The sequence below is a fragment of the Artemia franciscana genome, chromosome 1 (genome assembly GCF_032884065.1).
Source record: "Artemia franciscana chromosome 1, ASM3288406v1, whole genome shotgun sequence".
In the NCBI taxonomy this organism is placed as follows: Eukaryota; Metazoa; Arthropoda; class Branchiopoda; order Anostraca; family Artemiidae; genus Artemia; species Artemia franciscana.
Genome location: NC_088863.1, coordinates 13,540,649 through 13,559,581, shown reverse-complemented (window position 1 = coordinate 13,559,581; position 18,933 = coordinate 13,540,649). Strand labels below are relative to the sequence as shown.

Here is an 18,933-nt window from a genome sequence, read left to right as displayed (position 1 = left end):
CACTTCTCGAATGTGTACTGGCTAACAAGGAAGTACCAAAGACAGTAGCGTTTCCATGGCAACCATTTCCTAATGCTTGTGCTTGATAAAGAGAGGATATCACGCATTCTAACCTACGAAAATTAACTTATGAAGGGTGAAGTTCCGAGAAGCACGGGTACTTGTGTATTATTCAGAACACAATCAATAAGTGAAGTCAGGTTCTTTCGTGAAACAAACTACGATACAGGTACATTTTATGAGAAAATCCGGTTTCGTAGCCACAAAGAGAAAACTCAATTTAGTCTGCTGAGCATAGTAATAGAAGATAGTGTCTGAACGTGGATTTTGAAATGAAGATTTGTGATTTGCCAAAGACTGAAAAAGAGGCAATTATATTTTTAACAGTTAGATACCTAACTTCACTTATTGAGTATGTTCTGAATAATACACAAGTACCGAAGCACAACAATGTAGTACACTATTACGGTAAAGGCAAGCCAACAATGAGGGTTACAGTTTTCAAAACTTAAATACAGATTGTTGAAAAACTATCGGGTGACAACAAACAGTTCACAGAGTCAAATTTATCCTTTGTGTCTGGAAAGCAACCACTTTTGGCTTTTACCATATATATATATATATATATATATATATATATATATATATATATATATATATATATATATATATATATATATATATATATATATATATATATATATATATATATATATATATATATATATATATATATATATATATATATATATATATATATATATATATATATATATATATATATATATATATATATATATATATATATATATATATATATATATATATATATATATATATATATATATATATATATATATATATATATATATATATATATATATATATATATATATATATATATATATATATATATATATATATATATATATATATATATATATATATATATATATATATATATATATATACATATATATATATATATATATATATATATACATATATATATATATATATATATATATATATATATATATATATATATATATATATATTCAAGCTGCATCTAGGTCATTGCGACATTTTTTTAATAGCACAAAAGGAAATATGCAAAACCGAGGACGAACAGGAATTTATTGGGGGAGGGGAAAACTAAAGTTCGAAAAATGAAGAAATGGACAGACTAAATAGAGAATCTGAGTAACTTCAGAGAAAATCGTCAAGATCTCAATATTTCTGCCTGTGTGCTCATTGGTCAACTCTGGCTTATGCTTTTTCACCGGGGACGTTTTCTCCACTTTGTAAAAACTCTTTACGTTACACATTTAAAATACTCTTTCTGACGAAGGCAAAGAATGGGCTGAAGTGCGATTAAAATACGATTCATTCACTCTTGTTTTCTAACTGTCACGAATCAGTTTTTTTTTTTTTTTTTTTTTTTTTTTTTTTTTTTTTTTTTTTTTTTTTTTTTTTTTTTTTTTTTAGTCAAACACAAATTCCAACTAGCTTCGGAGGAGCTGTCAATAGTTCGGGTGGTAGCCCCATATTGATTGTCAACTTTGAAATATCCCCCCTTAAAATGTAAACAACATTTAAACAATTTTTGTTGCATTTTAAAATTTTCGTAGAGTCCCCCCTCCCTTGAACAAAAATCCTAAACACGGCCCTGTGTGTACTTTACTTGATCCTATCTTGGAGTTAAACAAACTATGTGCACGAAAGTCTTGAGAGTATTTGAAAACTTTAAAATCATTTTTATCTCAAAGACAAACGGTCCATGACTGGATTTTCCCAAGGGACTAATTATCGTTGAAAGCTATTGAGAATTTGTCTGAGCGACCAGGCTCAATTGACCAAAACTCTAAAAACCGGAATTTTGATACGAATAACTACATCAAAAGAATCACATTTTAATGCTTATTTTAAATATATAAGTTCCATCAAGTTTAGTCTTACCCATCAAAATGTACGAGCCTGAGAAAATCTGCCCTATTTTAGAAAACAGGGGAAAACACACCCTAAACGTCATAGAATCTTGACGAAAATCAAACCCTCAGATTCAGCGTATCAGAGAACCCTACTGTACAAGTTCCAAGCTCCTATCTACAAAAATATGGAATTTTGCATTTTTTGCCAGAAGACAAATCACGGATGCGTGTTTATTTGTTGTTGTTTGTTTTTTTTTTGTTTTTTTAGGGGTGATTGTATCGACCCAGTGGTCCTAGAATTTTGCGAGAGGGCTCATTCGAACGGAATTGAAAAGTTCTAGTGTCCTTTTTAAGCGACCAAAAAATTGGAGGGCAGCTAGGCCCTCTCCCACACTCATTTTTTTCCCAAAGTCGTCGGATCAAAATTTTGAGATAGCCATTTTATTCAGCATAGTCGAAAAACCTCATAACTATGTCTTTGGGGACGACTTACTCCCCCACAGTCCCCATGGGATGGGCTGCAAGTTACAAACTTAGACCAGTGTTTGCATATAGTAACGGTTATTGGAAAATGTCGATTTCAGGGGGATTTTTTGGTTGAGAAGAGGGGGTTATGTGGGGGAAACGTTCCATGGAGGAATTTGTCATGGGGGAAGAAGATTTCCATGAAAGGGGCGCAGCATTTTCTAGCACTGTTTAAAAAAACAATGAAAAAATTAATATGAAAAGTTCGACTCTTTCTCGCAACTCTGCTTTTTTTTATAAAAAAACTTCAGCGTAAAAAGTGAGGCGTTAAAGAGGGAGCAGCCCCTTTCACATACGGGGTAATTTCTGTTCGTTTTAAGTTTTGATGTCGCTCCTTACTTTCAGTTTAAAAAAACTTGTTTTTTTTTTTATTTAATTTGATTCAGAAGACAATGTAACGGTGTCGGCAAGGTTTTCAACCAACGGGAGTTGCACCACGGAGAATTCTCAAAATGAAAAATTGATGAGATACTATTTCTTTTGAGGTGGTTTTTGACGTTTTTCTAGCAGATAGGCTACAAAATTTTCAGAAACTTCCCTTTCCTGAACTTTAAAACAAAATTCTTCTGTTTAATCATTTCTTTTTTTTACACGTTCTAATGATACAAGTTTCATCAAAACTTGATATCTCTGTCTCCGGCACAAAACGAGAGAAGCTAAATGGTTTTTCTAAAATTTCTGGGAAACACAGTGTCGGCTTTTAGTTTTTTTTTTCTCTCGTTTATTCGGATCTCTTATCCAGCTTCTATTAGTTATGGGAAGATCATGTAATAGTCGATTCAATCAATTTTAGATATTCTGCCAGTAACAGTACTGTCAACTTTCTTCCATCCCTCATTCGAATTTCAGTTTAAAAAAGAAAATATTTAGGAAAAATAAAGATTGGTGACGGGTCATTATTTTCCGAAATTAGGACAGAAAAACACATCTACACTAATGCAAAAAAATTGCACATATTATGGTCCGAGAACGGGAGATGGGGACCTGTCTAAATGATTTCACTTTTAATATACAAAGAGTTTAAGACTACAGACGTTACCTTTGAAGTGTTCTATATTAACATATCCACCAAAATTATACTATAATCCATGTAAACAGAGCACGCATTGATAGTAGACTGCATATTCAATAACCTACGGTAAATCACATTCGTGTCAAGGCCCTTTAGTGATCAATGCAACCCTTTTGTAACTGAGGATTAATTTTCCAATCTTTCCATATAAATGCCAATATTGAGCAATTGAGGTCAAAGACTTGCTTTAACAAACTTCATGCGTTAGAATTAGTAATTCTAGCGACAAAAAAAAAGACAGCTCAGATAAAAAATGACGAGGTATGCACTAGTAAAACAAAGAAAAAACAGTGGATCCCTTCTTTGATGAGTTTGGCTTCGGTTTTACCCCATATAATTATAGCTATGATTCAAATTAAGGGATGCATATGTTCAGAGGCGGTTTTAGGGGGAGCGAGGGGGCACTAGCCCTGGGCGCAAAAGTTTCAGGGCGGCAAAATTTCAAATTAATAAACAAACGGTTATAGTCATTCTGTAATTTTTCAGCTTTTGTTAAAATTAACTAGATGGAAAAAAATAGGTATACAGGATTTAACAAATTTTAATGTTTTTGTGATATTTTGTATTCAAGTTTTGTTAGTAAATGCAAAATTTGTTAAAATCTGGCCAGTTAATTTTTGAGGGGCGGGGGTTGGGCACTAACCAAGATTTTGTCCCAGGCGGAAGAGATCCAAGAACCACCAATGCACATCTTTGTATAATTTTTTACACTTTGGAAGGGGGCTGGATCATCAAAAACCTTCGCCCCGCCACTACCGTTATCTGTTACTATGATATCCATCCCTTTGCCTCAAGGATTATGAAAAGTTTCTATTCTTTAAAGATTTCATTTTATCCATTAGATTTACCACAAATCTGAGGAGGGGTACAGCTTTGTATCCCTCCACCATCCACAATTGCAGAGCCTGCTGTTCTGTTTCTATCTCTACCCCTATTACCAACAAATTCTAAAAGCTTCACCAATTGGATACTGTGAACACCCCTTAAAATTTCCAAGAAACAAGTGACATTTTTTACATCTTTATCAAAAATCAACAATATTTTTTTAATTATTTTTATTTACGAAAAAAAAAGAAGCAAATATAGACGCAAATTACTTACACAGATTAGACACTTAATATCTTAGGAGGTCGTGTCAAGAGAGAGGGAATATTTAACTCTAAAACAGCAGTCTAGGCTCTAGAAATAAATTCTTGGTTGTAACTCGTTCATTGAAAATGCCATTTTCTTTGAGCGATATGAGAACTACACCTAGGCACAAATATCTGGCGACACATTTAATCATAGAGAAACATGTTGTACCATGGACAAAGCACTGTACGCCACGAGTGATATTTGGTACTAGGTACTCCAATTTAAAGTCAGTAAGTAATCCTCTAATCACGTGTAGTACATTTAAAGATAGGTAGGCTGTACGATGTCGACCCCTTTTATCAAAGATTATCTGATCTAAACAGCTGCTAAAGTGAAAACGAGGGTACCACCTGAATTCCATAAGGATAATTTTAACACTGAAGTTCTACTACTAGTTTGTTACACCACTTAAACGGTAATCATTATTAATATTGCAACCACATTTCTGCAATACATTGCTTTTTACCGTATAATAAATTCGGGATGTTTATTATAAGCTTTGTCATCAAATTGTGCGCCACGAGTGATATGCACAACATGGCGTACACAATTTTTGAAAGTGAGAACCCAAATAATACAATGATAAAAAACCAGCCAAGTTTTCTTTTTGTCGTAGTTTGTTTTAACAAATCGAGAAATTTGGACCACAATGAATTTGCGAGCTAACTTATAAGACATTTACCCTATTGCGTTAAAGACTACAAAATATTTTATCATTAAAGATTTTCATTTTAGCCAAAAATCCTTCACTGTAAATCTGAGGAGGCGTGCAGCTTTTCATCCATTCCCATCCTCAATTGCAGATCATGTTGTTCTGTATCCATTCCTGTCCCTGCTACTGTCAATTTTCTGAGGTTTTACCAATTGGATACAGTGAACCATCTTTGAAGTTTCCAAGGAATCAATCCCAATATTTAAGTTTTTTTATCAAAATGATTTGTTCTAAATTACTTATTTATCAGAAAAGCAAATATACACGTTAATTCTTAGATACTTGTATGGATAATATGATTAGCAATAAAGTTTGATGGAGTATCAAGAAAGGGGGAAGGGGGGCTCAACCCCAACACAGTGTTCACGGCTCTAATAATAGAGTTTTGGTTGTAACTTGCTCATTGAAACGTAATATTCTATGAGCGATTGTAGAACACCTAGACATGAGTATCTGGCAAGACACGTGTTTCACCATTGTTCCACCACGTATGACGCAATGTGCGCCACAGATAACGTGCACCGCCACATGAAAATAATTCTTGAAAGTTGGAAATCTAATAATAAAATGATATCAAAACTAGCAAAGTGTCTTTTTTTCACACTCTGATTTACGAATTCGTTAAATTTAGGTTCCCAAGAGGCTTCATTCGCCGATCTGAATTCTGCAGGTAACTTATCAGCTGAACTTACCATAATGCAGACCTGTTTACGCGGTTCTACTACTACTACTAAAAAAAAGTTAGCATCAATCAAGGCTATTTCACGTTTTTTATCAGGGAGGGGGAGGTTGCAAAAACGGATGAAAAAATTTTTATATGCGTTTTTGGTTACGTGTTTACAAGTTAGATAAACATCGGGGGGGGGGGGGGGTCCTCCCATCCCTAAGTTATTGTTTTTCATGAAGTATGGCTAGAAGCTCTTTTTCATCTTGAAACAAAACGGTGACATGGTAGTGCTATGACAAAAAGGCTCACATTTATACCAAGATATGTTAGTTCAATTTTGTTTTCAATATATCGTTGTGGCCAATTGCAACAAATAAAATATCAGCAGGGCAAATGAGAATAAAATAGCAGCCTAGGACTTGTTTTGCAGTCCGTCCGAATAAACATCAACCATCACTGTTATGGACCTTCCAGATCCGGCGACCCGATAAGAAAGAATTTTAGCTTTATTTGGCAAAATACGATTACGAGCTTACCTAAGTACTGAAGTAAAGCCATAATGGAAAAAGTATTTTCGTTTTATGTCATCCCAGTGGATTGATGAAAAAGGTCACCTGTCAAGCCCATCTAGTTTTATAAACACGTAACAGTGAAAAAAAACTCACTAAACCCCAGCCAACCACCAGTGGAACCACGAGAAGTTCCACGAAAAGTTTTTGAGCTGATTAAAAAATGTTTACTTCTTTTCTAACCCACCGCCACCCCTCCCCCAACTCAGTATTCCAACAAGGTCCAAGCTAGATATGACAACCCTACCTAGGACTTGAATCTTCATTTCAATTAGTGTTTTTAATGGTCCACGGCGTCTTAAGATTCACAAACAAAGCACTGCAACTTAACACTCAAGAACCCACAAGGACCTCACAATGCGATATCCAAGTCCGGTTCTAACTACCTTTAGTTCTAACCGGCTAGTTAAGTTAAATACTCCGAAAAAATACCCCTTACCACGTCACAACCAGCCAACTACCAAGAAAAAGTATGAAACCTGATCTAACACATATCTCACGTTTTGACTTAAGGCTAGGCTTTAAACACAGATTAAATAAAAAAAACAAGTTTTTTTAACTTCAAGTAAGGAGCGACATTAAAACTTAAAACGAACAGAAATTATTCCGTATATGAAAGACGTTATCCCCTCCTCAATACCTCGCTCTTTACGCTAAAGTTTGACTCTTTGTCACAACTCTACTTTTTAAAACAATAAAAAATAGCGTAAAGAGCGAGGTGCTAAGGAGGGGATAACCCCTTTTATATACGGAATAATTTCTGTTCGTTTTAAGTTTTAATGTCGCTCCTTACTTGCAGTTAAAAAAAACTTTTTTTTCTATTTAATTTCTGAACGTTTTTTAATTAATGAATGTTTTGATTTTGGCTCACCGCACATGAATAATTAAAACGAAATTTACAGATTTTTTGTTGCTAAATGGCTTTCTTCTAGTTTTGATCGGACGATTCTGATAAAAAAAAAAGGTGGGAGAGGAGGCCTAGTTGCCCTCCAATTTTGGTTACTTAAAATGCAACTAGATATTTTTTACGAACGTTTTTGTTAGTAATAAACATACGTACCTTACGTAGTAAACATACGTACATTACGAATTGACTTACGTAACGAACTACTATATTTGTCTATTTTTATTACGTATATGAGGGGGTTCACCCTCTCGTCAATACATCGCTCTTTACACTAAAGCTTGGATTTTTTTCCCAAATCTTTAAGAATGACCCCTAAATCACAAAGGCCGTAGAATAAATAGTTGAAATTACAAAAAATACTTTAGCGTAAAGAGCAAGGTATTGTGGAGGATATGAACACCCTTATATACGTAATATTTTATGTTCGTTTTAGGTTTTAGTGCTGTTCATTACTTGAAAGTTGAAAAAAATTATTAATTTTCTTTTTTTTAATAATGCTAGAAAATCCTGCACCCCCTTCATGGAAATTCCCTTCCCTCTTGATAAATTCCTCCATGGAAAGATCCTCCCACGTAACCCCTTCCCCCAACCCATCCCCACCCCAACGCGAAAAAAGTCCCTATGAAAACGTCGGTACACTTCATAATAGCCATTACTATATGTAAACAATGGTCAAAGTTTGTAACTTGCAGCCCCCCAAAAAAAAATTGTGCGTGGGAGGGGGCCTAGGTGCCCTCTATTTTTTTGGTCACTCAAAAAGGGCACTAGAACTTTTAATTTCCGTTAGAATTAGCCCTCTTGCTACATTCTAGGACCAATGGGTCGATACAATCACCCCTGCGGAAAAAAAACAACAAATAAACACGCATCCGTGATCTGTCTTCTGGCAAAAAAATACAAAATTCCACTATTTTGTAGATAGAAGCTTGAAACTTCTACACTAGTGTTGTCTGATGCGCTGAATTTTGATGGTGTGATTTTCTATGACTTTCAGGGAGTGTTTTCCCCTATTTTCTAAAATAAAGCAGATTTTTTCAGACTCGTAAATTTTGATGGGTAAGACTAAACTTGGTGAATCTTATACATTTAAAATCAGCATTAAAATACGATTATTTTTATGTAATTATTCGTATCAAAATTCCGCTTTTTAGAGTTTCGGTTACTATTGAGCCGAGCCGCTCCTTGCTCCAGTTCGTTACCACTTGTTATTCTTTATGTTTCATGATAGATAGATAGGTAGACAGATCGTGTATCTCAAAAGCCAAAGAGCCAAATACACACACAAATTTATAAAAAATCACCAACAGACCAAATTACAAAGCACAAATATTTAATGTGATATGTTTACATGTTTAATGTGATTATTCATTTTAATTTCTGTTCGTTTTGCGTTTCATCTACGGATTAATAGTAATTTATGCTTGTTTCCAGTATAAATGATTACATGACTTTAATTCTGCTACTCTTAAGTTTTAATATGGCTCTTTACTTTTCTTTAAAAATCCTCTATATTTGATTTTCTTTCTTCTAAAACTATTTACAAAAATTAAGGACGAGGTCTAGCAACCAAAATGATTATGTAAGAAACACTAGACAGAGGATTTCTGTCACCTCAATTCTAATTTAACTTAATTTAATTTTACTCTGTCACCTAATTCTTTATTTAATTTTCCAGAAAGTCATATTTCCCTTTGGAGTGTGTAGGTTATATAGAAATTTCATGTTTTCTCATGTGATATGCTTCAAATCCGTGACACGACTAGTTTCACGTCAAAAAAGCAAAATAATAATGTTTACATTCTTCGTCAAAAAGAGGAAAGAATAGTTATTTTAATTATTCGCCTTTTATGTGTATGTAATAAAGAATTTCTACAAGCTTTAGAAGAAAAATAGGTACTTGTATGATATACCCCCTATCGCTCAAGTTGTTCATGCATTGTCACGCTGTAAACCAGTTTGTTTTGGTAGTTTCTTTCACCTTAGCGTGAGAAAAGTCTAGAGAAGCGACAGAATAGATGGAAAATATATAGATTGGGATATATTTGCACATTAGGGGGTGAGGTGGTTGGGTGGGGGTAAATCATTTGGACAGCTTTAAGTCAGAAAACACTTATTAGGCTTCTTCATGATATGCAGAATAATCGTAGCTAACACATTTTGCACACAAACCCGCCGTACTTACCCCCCCCCCATTTATGTGCCACTATATAACCCAAATTGGTTTCTAAAGTGTAACATTTTTATCATACTAAGGTATATTTTATTAGGATTAACCTAATTTCACTTCTTGAGCCTTACGGGGTATATCATACAAGTACCAAAAATAAAACTCCCTGTCTAATTTTCATAATTCAAAATGGTCATTTAGTTCCTCACGAATTAGCAGGCCCATACCAAAGGCGAAGGAATTTGAATTGTGGGAGCAACACTTTGATTTATCCTGTCTTTTTCGGCTATTAATTTTAGGCTCTTACACGAAAGTGGTAAGGGTGCAAGGTCTGTGGATTTTACAGAGGTTGTGGACGTTCATCTGGATCAACGAATGATATTAATTTTTTTTTTTATTTCCTGCTAAGTGCCATAAGGAGGACTTAAGTTCTATCAGCATGGACGACATTAAAACTTAAAACGATCAGAAATTACTTCGTATATGAAAGGGGCTGCTTCCTCATCAACGCCCCGCTCTTTACGCTAATTTTTTTTTACTTTTTAAAAAGCAGAGTTGAGAGAAAGAGTCAAACTTTAGCGTAAAGAGCGGGGCGTTGATGAGGAAGCAGCCCCTTTCATATAGGAAGTAATTTCTGTCGTTTTAAGTTTTAATGTCGCTCCTTACTTTCAGCTAAAAAAAAACTTGTTTTTTTTATTTAATTCTGTATAAGTCGAAGTAGGGTTTTATAGTTTATATTCGACAAGACTACATAGAGCTAGTTTACTAAGCCTTTGTTTCTTCTAGCTGCGTTTCTGCTTTCGAGTGGAAAGCTATGTTCAAGCAAGCAAGCAGCAGGCAGTTTCAAATTGAAGTGTGACTGAAATCGCAAATTGTTTAATATACACAACGGCTCATTGGTCCCATTCCCAAACTATCTTCTTAGAAAAATATAGAAAGCTGAGGGAACTAAAAAAGGAAAATTTCCCCATGATTCTTAAAAAGCTTCCATCTACTTTTACGAGCCATTTTTGCTTAGAAAAATATTTCTTACAAAATTTCTTAGAAAAATATAGAAAACTGAGGGAACTAAAAAAGGGAAATTTTCCCATGACTCTTAAAAAGCTTCCATCTACTTTTACGAGTCATTTTTCCAAGTGATTCTGTTGAATTTTTTATTTATTTTCTGTGTTTGGTTCAAGTAGAGGAATGACATAGCATATACTTCCAAAACTTTGATACATATCCCATTGCAAAGAACCGGAGATTCATCTTTACTCCATTTAAATCGTTGAAATTAGAAAGAGGCCCAACAAAAAAGCTAAATTATATATTTTTTTTTTTAACATTGATGTTAGGAAATTGTCCAAAAAAAAAAAATATATCCAATTTTGAGCTAGAAGAGATACCATTTAAAAAAGATTAATGCTTCTTAAAAACCTGATGAATTATACTGCCTCAACAGTATATGTATCTTCAAAGTGTTGTCAGTAAAATAGGGCAAGAGTTGGCACTTCCGAGAAGTGGTATACTATTCCTGTCAAAGTTATTGCCATAACTCTCTACTTTTGTCGTAGGCATACAAGAGATCTTTTCCGAGTTGGCAACTCTCTGAATAATTAATCCCTCAGACCGCACTGGCCAAGCATGGCAAGACAAATAAAAAAAAAGAGAAAAATCAAAAGGAGAACAAAGAAAACCTCAAAATGAACACTAAAATAAAAGAGCCTTTGTCATTCAACAGTGAAAAGGCATAGAAAGGCTATTGGGTCAGAGAGGACCTCTTTTAGTTAATAAAGTCATCCTCAGTGCATTTTTAGTTTACCCTAGTTCAGCCCTTTCTTCTTTCTTTGTCAACTTTGACTTTCTTTCTCAACTTTCTTCTAAACTTTCTTTCTTTCTCAACTTTCTTTCTAAAGTTTAAAAAGCCATCCTCATGAGAAGTTTAAGTTTAAAAAGCCTTCTGCGACCATATTCATTGTTTTAAAGATAAGTTTGCATTTATTTTTGTGATTTATTATTGTATCCAGCTCACCATAAGGGCGGCAAAGATTAAGAAGAAAGTTGAGAAAGAAAAAGTTTAGAAAGAAAGTTTAAAAGTTTAAAAAGCCATCCTCAGTGCATTTTTAGTTTACCCTAGTTCAGCCCTTCAAAGAATAACTGGACCATTTAGTAAAAATATCAAGGTTGCATTCAAACTCCATAAGGTGGAATCCAAGAAACTAAAAGATGTGTCCGGTTTACTCCAGGAGGAAACAGTTGCTTTTTAAAGTAGTCACCAACCTTATGGAATGTTCATCACGAGCTTTACACTTAGTTCAAAGTCAATTTTAAAACTAATTAAAAAATCAAATTCTCCATTTTCAGTTGTTACATCTCTTCATTGGAAATCCTCCCATACTTCAAAATCTGCTAAGATTTTCTTTTTTATAATTTATTAGTTTATTAGGTACATAATTTATTAGGTATTTTGAAATTTGCAGAGGCCTAGAATGAAAAAAAAAGATTAACTTTGGCAATGACAGATTACCCAAGCATCTGTTGTGTTTCATTTTGGTTTGAGTCTGCTTTTATTTGACCTGATACAACAATGAACTACCAACAGTAATTAGAATAATTATTATTATATATTATTAACCTAGCTCTGTCTTCTATTGCAGTGAAAGTACTTAGAAAGCTAACTTTGTTTGGAAAAATTTGACTTTGTTTTAAAAAATGACTGTTTAAACTTTGTTTTAAGGTTAAGTTTCTTCTCATTCATTTGAAGTCCATCAATTCCACTTCCAGAATTTGTATGAGAGTATACAGACTGCATACAGTCTTTTCACCCCTTTGACTACAAGATAGCACTGGCAATCCTTCTTTTTCATCTTTTCTTCCCTTCTTTTTGGTTTGTGGGAAGGGCGAATACCTAAGCTGCCTGTCCCCAGCAGTTTAAGGCCAAGAGGCCGGCTGGTAACAATACAGCTCATCCTACTTTTCTCGTGCAGAAGATCTTCATTAATAAACTAACTCATTTTCCATTGTCTTTTTCATAATTTGGATCATTACCCTATAAATAGGCCTTTCAGTATTAGGACTTAGTTGTAAGCTAATGATGGAGTCATACATTTCTGCAATCTTTAGTTTTTTGCAAATTATCTTAATCTTATTAGTTTCGGGTGCAAGTATATTGCAACCAAAAAATATGTGTTGGGGAGTTTCCACTGTTGCTAAACACCACCTGCATAGTGGTGAATGATATAAATTCCATTGAAATCAGACAGAATTCAGAAAAAGATATCCTGATTTTCAGTCTATAGTACCACATTGTGTCTTCTTTAGAACGAAATGAGGAATTTAGAAATGGTAGACACTTTATTTGTCCACAGTATTTCATAATATCTCATAGGTTCCCCAGTTTTAATTCTGGTAGGGGGCCCATATTTGCTGCTTCATTTACTAGCCTATCAGCAGTCACGTTATGAATCAGTCCTTTATGACTAGGAATATGCTGGAAGCAAACAAAAATCCCACGTTTATTTAATCTTTGTAGATCATCTCTTATTAATTTTAAATCCGAATCAGCAGCCTTGTAATTTATTTTTCTTATTAATTGAATTGCAGGATTTGAATCTGTAAGGATTAACACATTCTTGATTAAAGGTTCAGTCTGGCCATAGTTTCAAGTGCTTTATGTTTAGAGCAAATGACTCTGCTGACAGAATTGAAGTGTGGGATGGAAGAGTTGCTGATACATTCAAAGAAACATGAGCAATACACAACCCTGCTCCTGCTCTTGATCCTTTTACTGAACCATCCGTGAAGGCTAGAATATGCTCAGGAAAGTATGAGGATATATTATTAGCAAAGAGTTGACAGATAAACTGATCTGAATAATGAGACGTGTCTTTAGAAACTAACTGAAGATGACACTCAGGAGCCACCATTTCCCATGGCGGAGATTTTGGAAAAGGGTAACTATCTGCATGTTCACTTTTCCAATTTGGGTAATCTTTTAGATAATGGCTAAAAGAAGATAGTAAGTGTTGGGGCTTAACAAGATTTCCAAAAGTGGAGGGAAAAACTGCATGAATTTGGCCATATGTTTGTATTTTATGAAGTAGCAGTTTCTCAGCATAGTAGCCCTGTCTTTCAGAGCAGGTAGTCCAAAAAGCTCTTTGAGCTTAACCACTGCAGTATGTTTCTGGAGCCCCTAAACAATTCTAATGGCTGAATTTTGGAGTATCTCAAGGATATTGAACAAAGTAACCGGAATGTTTGTAAGAAATTGAATGCCATATTTCAATTTAGACTGAATATACGTTTTGTAAAAGTCATCAACTTTCGTGAAGATCCCCATTTAGATCCTGCAAGTTGTTTTAGGATGATTAGCTGTTTTAAAATTGTTACTCTCAACATCATTAAATATGGTTGCCATTTTAAATAAGAATCAAGAATCATGCCCAGTAGCCAAACTGATGGCTCATAGACTATCTCACTCTCCTCTATCCTTAAGAGTTTCGGAAGGGTCGCTTGCCGTGTATGGAACATAATTGCTTTTGTTTTTGGTACACAAATGGGCAGTTCAAAAGCTTTAGAAAACAGGCACACATCATATATATCTTCCTGAAAGATGTTTTGGAGTAAAGTTATATTCTTATGTCTGTTCCACACAAGAAGATCGTCAGCAAATTCTCCATGTTTTGACTGGCTTCTAAGTGTTAGTTCAGAAATATATAATGTAAATAAAAGAGGGCTTATGACAGTTCCTTGTGGGAGATCATCTTCAACTTGCTTTCTTACAGACAGTAATTCAGTAATCTGTACTTGAAAAGAACAATCACATAATAAATCCCTTATAATCGAGATCACCAGAGGTGGAAAAATTTTTATTATACATAATCTCTTGTAACTTTTTGCATTTTACATTCCCATATGCATCTGTCCCATCAGCAGTATAGCAATACCAACTTCGCCCTCTTGTAAAGCATCTGTCATATCTGTTTCTATTCTGGTTATGTTGTCCATTGCACTATGACTCTTTCTAAAACCTGTCTGAGATTGGATTATTATTTGATTTACCTTTGCAAACCATTCTAATCTCCTTAAAATCATTCACTCAAACATTTCGCCCATTGTGGGGAGAACTGATATTGGTCTGTAAGATACAGGATCTCTGGTGGTTTTCCAGGTTTGATGATTGGGTTTGAGGATTGCAATTTTCCAGGGGGTAGGAAATTCCCTTCTCTCCATGCGTTATTGCATACTTCCTGGAGTTTAGCTTGGAAAATGTCAGATGTTTCAATCAACCACTTGATGCGTATCTCATCATATCCTGGTGCTGAATTTAAGCTGCATCTTTCAATAGCTGTCTCTAACTAAGATAACAAAAAAGGTAACAATAACGACTTCTTATGTTATGCTACAGAAGGGAGGACATATACAGGTAGATTTGGCAAAACAGTGTCTTGAGGTTTCTTCATGAATGTATTTGCAAAAATATTAGCGTTTAAAAAATCAGAAGTTACTAGTTGACCCTGGTGTTTTGTTTCATATTTGTGATCATCAAGTATCATTCTATTGCTGTTCATCTTGCTTACGTATTGGATACTGCATTATGATGATCTACGTTAGTCACAAATTTTTTCCATGCCTCTCTTTTGGCCTGTAAAAATCTTGTTTTCACTTTTGCTGAGCTACATTTATATTCAATTGCAGTGCTCATTGATGGATGTTTTTGAAATGCCTTTTTTTGCTATGTTTTTAGCTTCCAATGCAGTAGAGCATAGCTCATTACACCAATTTTTAATTCTCTTATTGCCAGTTGGTTCCCAAGCGTTGGGGCTTGTCTTGGGGATTGCTTTGTGAGCAGTATCCATCATAATTTTGGTAAGTATTTTACTTTATCATCAATTTGGGAAAAATCTTCAGGTAAAATATAATTAGCTTCTTGCAGGATTTGTCTGAACAATGGCTAATTACTTGTTGATAAACTCCCTTTTTCCAGGTTTGGTTTGGTGAGACATACTAGAGATTGTAGTCTTGGTAGCACAATGATCACTTTATAGATCTGTTACTCTACTAATTGAAACCTGGTCAACAGCAGCAGCACGACCTAGTTGAATATCAATGGTTGACAATCTTTTATTCTTTATATAAAAATATGTTGGCAAATAATATGGTGTTAGAACTGCTATGATTATTTCCTAACAGTAATCTTTCAACATTTTCCCAATGAGGGCTATGAGCATTTAGGTCACCAAAAATAAGGGAGTTGCGACTCTCTGCTTTTGTTGGTAAAATATTATATATATATATATCAGTATCCCCCTTTGGGTTATACATAGATTTAATCATTGACGTGTCTCCTGAGCTTAAAGTGATTGATACTCCTACCACATCTATTTCATGGTCATGTTGCCTTAATGGTAATGGATAGTGAACTATTTTCTCAGCTATAAATATGAGCACTCCACCCCCTTTTCTGCCAGAATCTCTATCTTTTCAATAGCATTTGTATCCTAGTATGGACACTTTTTTCAGATTGTTTAAATGTGTTTCTTGGAGACGAATTACATCCACTTTTTCTTTATTAATATACAAGCAAAGTTCCATCATTTTTGTATTATTAGGTGAAAATGTGTTCCACTGTAATACTATCAGTTTTTCTATATCATTAACATTGTTAATTAGTTGGAGGGTTTGTTTTCTAATCATTGGGGAACTTGAATATTTTTGACTGCAACAATAGCAATCAGTTCCTTAAATTCATCTGTAACTTCTTTCAGCAATGACTCTGGAAAGTGATTTTCTAGTGTTTTCTCACATAGTTTTTTTTTTCATTTCCATGTCATAATTTGATGATCAAATAAGCTCCTGGGTAATAATAAGTTTTGTCAAGTTTCTTAGTTGATTACCAACTAAGAATGTGGGTGTTGGAGGTTTGATATTGTTTCTTTGAGGTCCATTACCCCTAATAGATAAGAATGTAGGTCTTTTGGGTTGAGAGGGGGATACACCTGCAGGAATTCTTCCTACTTTGTGATCAAGTCTGAGGAAAGAAGGGCTAGCTATACTTATGGGTAACTCACTAGTTGATAGGGAGTAGGTCTCATTGAAGTTGATAGAATGAATTTTTTTCCACACCTGCTGTGGTTGTCTTCTCAGCTCTTGGACTTGAGTTGATCTCCTGGAAGGTGTATTGACAAAGTTTATATGAGGCTGACTAGGTTCTTTCCTCATAGCATTAGCAATTATGGGTACTGGTATTCTTTTCTCCTGAGCTATTTTTATAATCTGAGTTCTTTGTTTGTATTTAGCACAAACATTTCTGATATCAGAAAGATGTGAACCTCCACAGTTCATACATTTTGATGGGTTATGGCAGTTGCTTTCAGAGTGACCCCTTGATGTACAATTTTTACAAACAACAGCAGTGGCAAATGGACAGAATTTTTGTGTGTGTCCTAGTTTCAAGCAGTGTTTGCATTGTATAGCTTTTTCATCATAAAAGTCTAAAAGCAACTCTTCCACCAAACAAGAAAAACTTTTCTGGTGAATAATCTCCTTCAAATGAACAAAGAACACAATTACTTGCTACTAACTCATTGTTTTCATTCCTTTTCTTTAGTCTTGTTATTGACTAAACCCTAACTTAATATATCTTGTTTTGAAAAAGTTTGGGTTAATGTTCTAAAATAAATCAATTTTTTACTGTCATTGTAAGCAAGAATATAGAATTTTCAATGTTTAGTCAAAACCAAAAAACTCAAAATCTTTGATATACTTATAAATAAAACATAAATATAAATAAAATAGAACTAAAAACTGGGATACATTTTCAAACTCATTTCAATTGAAATTGAAGTACTTGAGTTGTCCCATTCTGAAAAGGGCTTTTTGAATTTTTAATTTATTTTCCTTTTTTATTTTCATTCAATTATTTATTTTATTGAATTGTTTAAACAAATAATTATTTTTAGCAAACCAAGCAAGTCATAGGCTTGAAGAAAGCTTTAGTCAAGAATTTCCCTTACCATTTCTTCATTTTACAAACTCATTTCAAGTATATTTCAAAGTTATATGCTTGAATCAAGAATTCACCTTGACATTGACTTTCCTTGCAAGTTGTGTTTCAGCATGGTTAGAAACTTACAGGCTTGAAACAAGCTTGATCCATGGATTAGCCTTACCACTGGCTTGTTTTGCAAGGTTGTTTCAAGTTTTCTTCCAAATTACAGGCTTGAAATAAGCTTGATCAAAGGGTTGGTCTTACCTATGGCTTGTTTTGAAAGGTTACTTTAAGTTTATTCTTAAGAACAAGTATGATCTGCAGATTTGGCTTGTCAATGGCTAGTTTTGCAGAGTTGTTTTAAGTGTTTTTTTTTTTGGGGGGGGGGGGGGCTTTGAACAATCCTGATCTAAGGATTTGCCTTGTCACTGGCTGGTTTTGCAAGTTTGTGTCAAGGATGTTTTCAAAATTGCAAGCTTGAAATAAGGATTGGCCTTACTATTGGCTTGTTTTAGAAGGTTACAGTATTTAAACCTTGAATTGAGTTTCCAAAAAGTCCAAAGTTAAGCAACTAGCAGACTTGAAACAAGCTTGTTTGAGATTATTCATTTGATTTTGGTACTAAATTTATGGTTAATTTACAGTTTAGGACTCAAAACAAATATAATATCCTAATCTCTATTCAATACTCTTTCTCTATATAAAAAATTTTTGTAACTGAATCCCTCCTCCAAATGAGACTTGATTAAGCCCTAACCTATAAATACAAGTTTGCTTACTTTGTTGTTGTTTGTTTTTCTTCAATTTGGCTTTATTAGGAATTATGAGCCAACTATTTATAATAAATAAGCACTTGCACAAAGCTTTGGGCTTATCATGCCCTGTTTAGGGCAGGGGGGGGGGGGATAATTTTATTTGGAAAAAATATTGAATAGGGAATGAAATGGTAAAATTCTTTTTTTTTAATCTGATTTCTGCCCAATACCTGAAAATAACCAAATTTTGAATATATAGTATTCTACTAATCTTTAAAACTTTTGGATGCCTTGATTGATTTGCAAGCTAAAAGATGAATATTTGTGTATGTTTTCATGCTCTTTAAACCTATACTAATTGCCCCTTACAAATTTTTGAACCCAAAAAAAGCCTTGAACTTCACAAAAGAAACATAATATCCTACTCCCTGTTCAATGCTCATATATATATATATATATATATATATATATATATATATATATATATATATATATATATATATATATATATATATATATATA

At 33.8% G+C, this 18,933-nt stretch overlaps 1 protein-coding gene across 2 annotated transcripts in view; it reads right to left on the bottom strand.

Moving 5' to 3' along the window:
- Positions 1–18,933, bottom strand: part of LOC136025989 (monocarboxylate transporter 14-like) — an 88,436-nt gene that overhangs the window by 66,480 nt on the left and 3,023 nt on the right. Inside the window, exon 1 of one of the 2 annotated variants that reach the window (XM_065702141.1) lies at positions 6,858–6,993. The exons of the other annotated variant lie outside the window; for it this stretch is intronic. The gene's annotated coding sequence lies outside the window, so the exon portion shown is untranslated. Of the gene's footprint in view, positions 1–6,857; positions 6,994–18,933 lie in introns of those variants that run through there. 2 annotated transcript variants of the gene reach the window in all.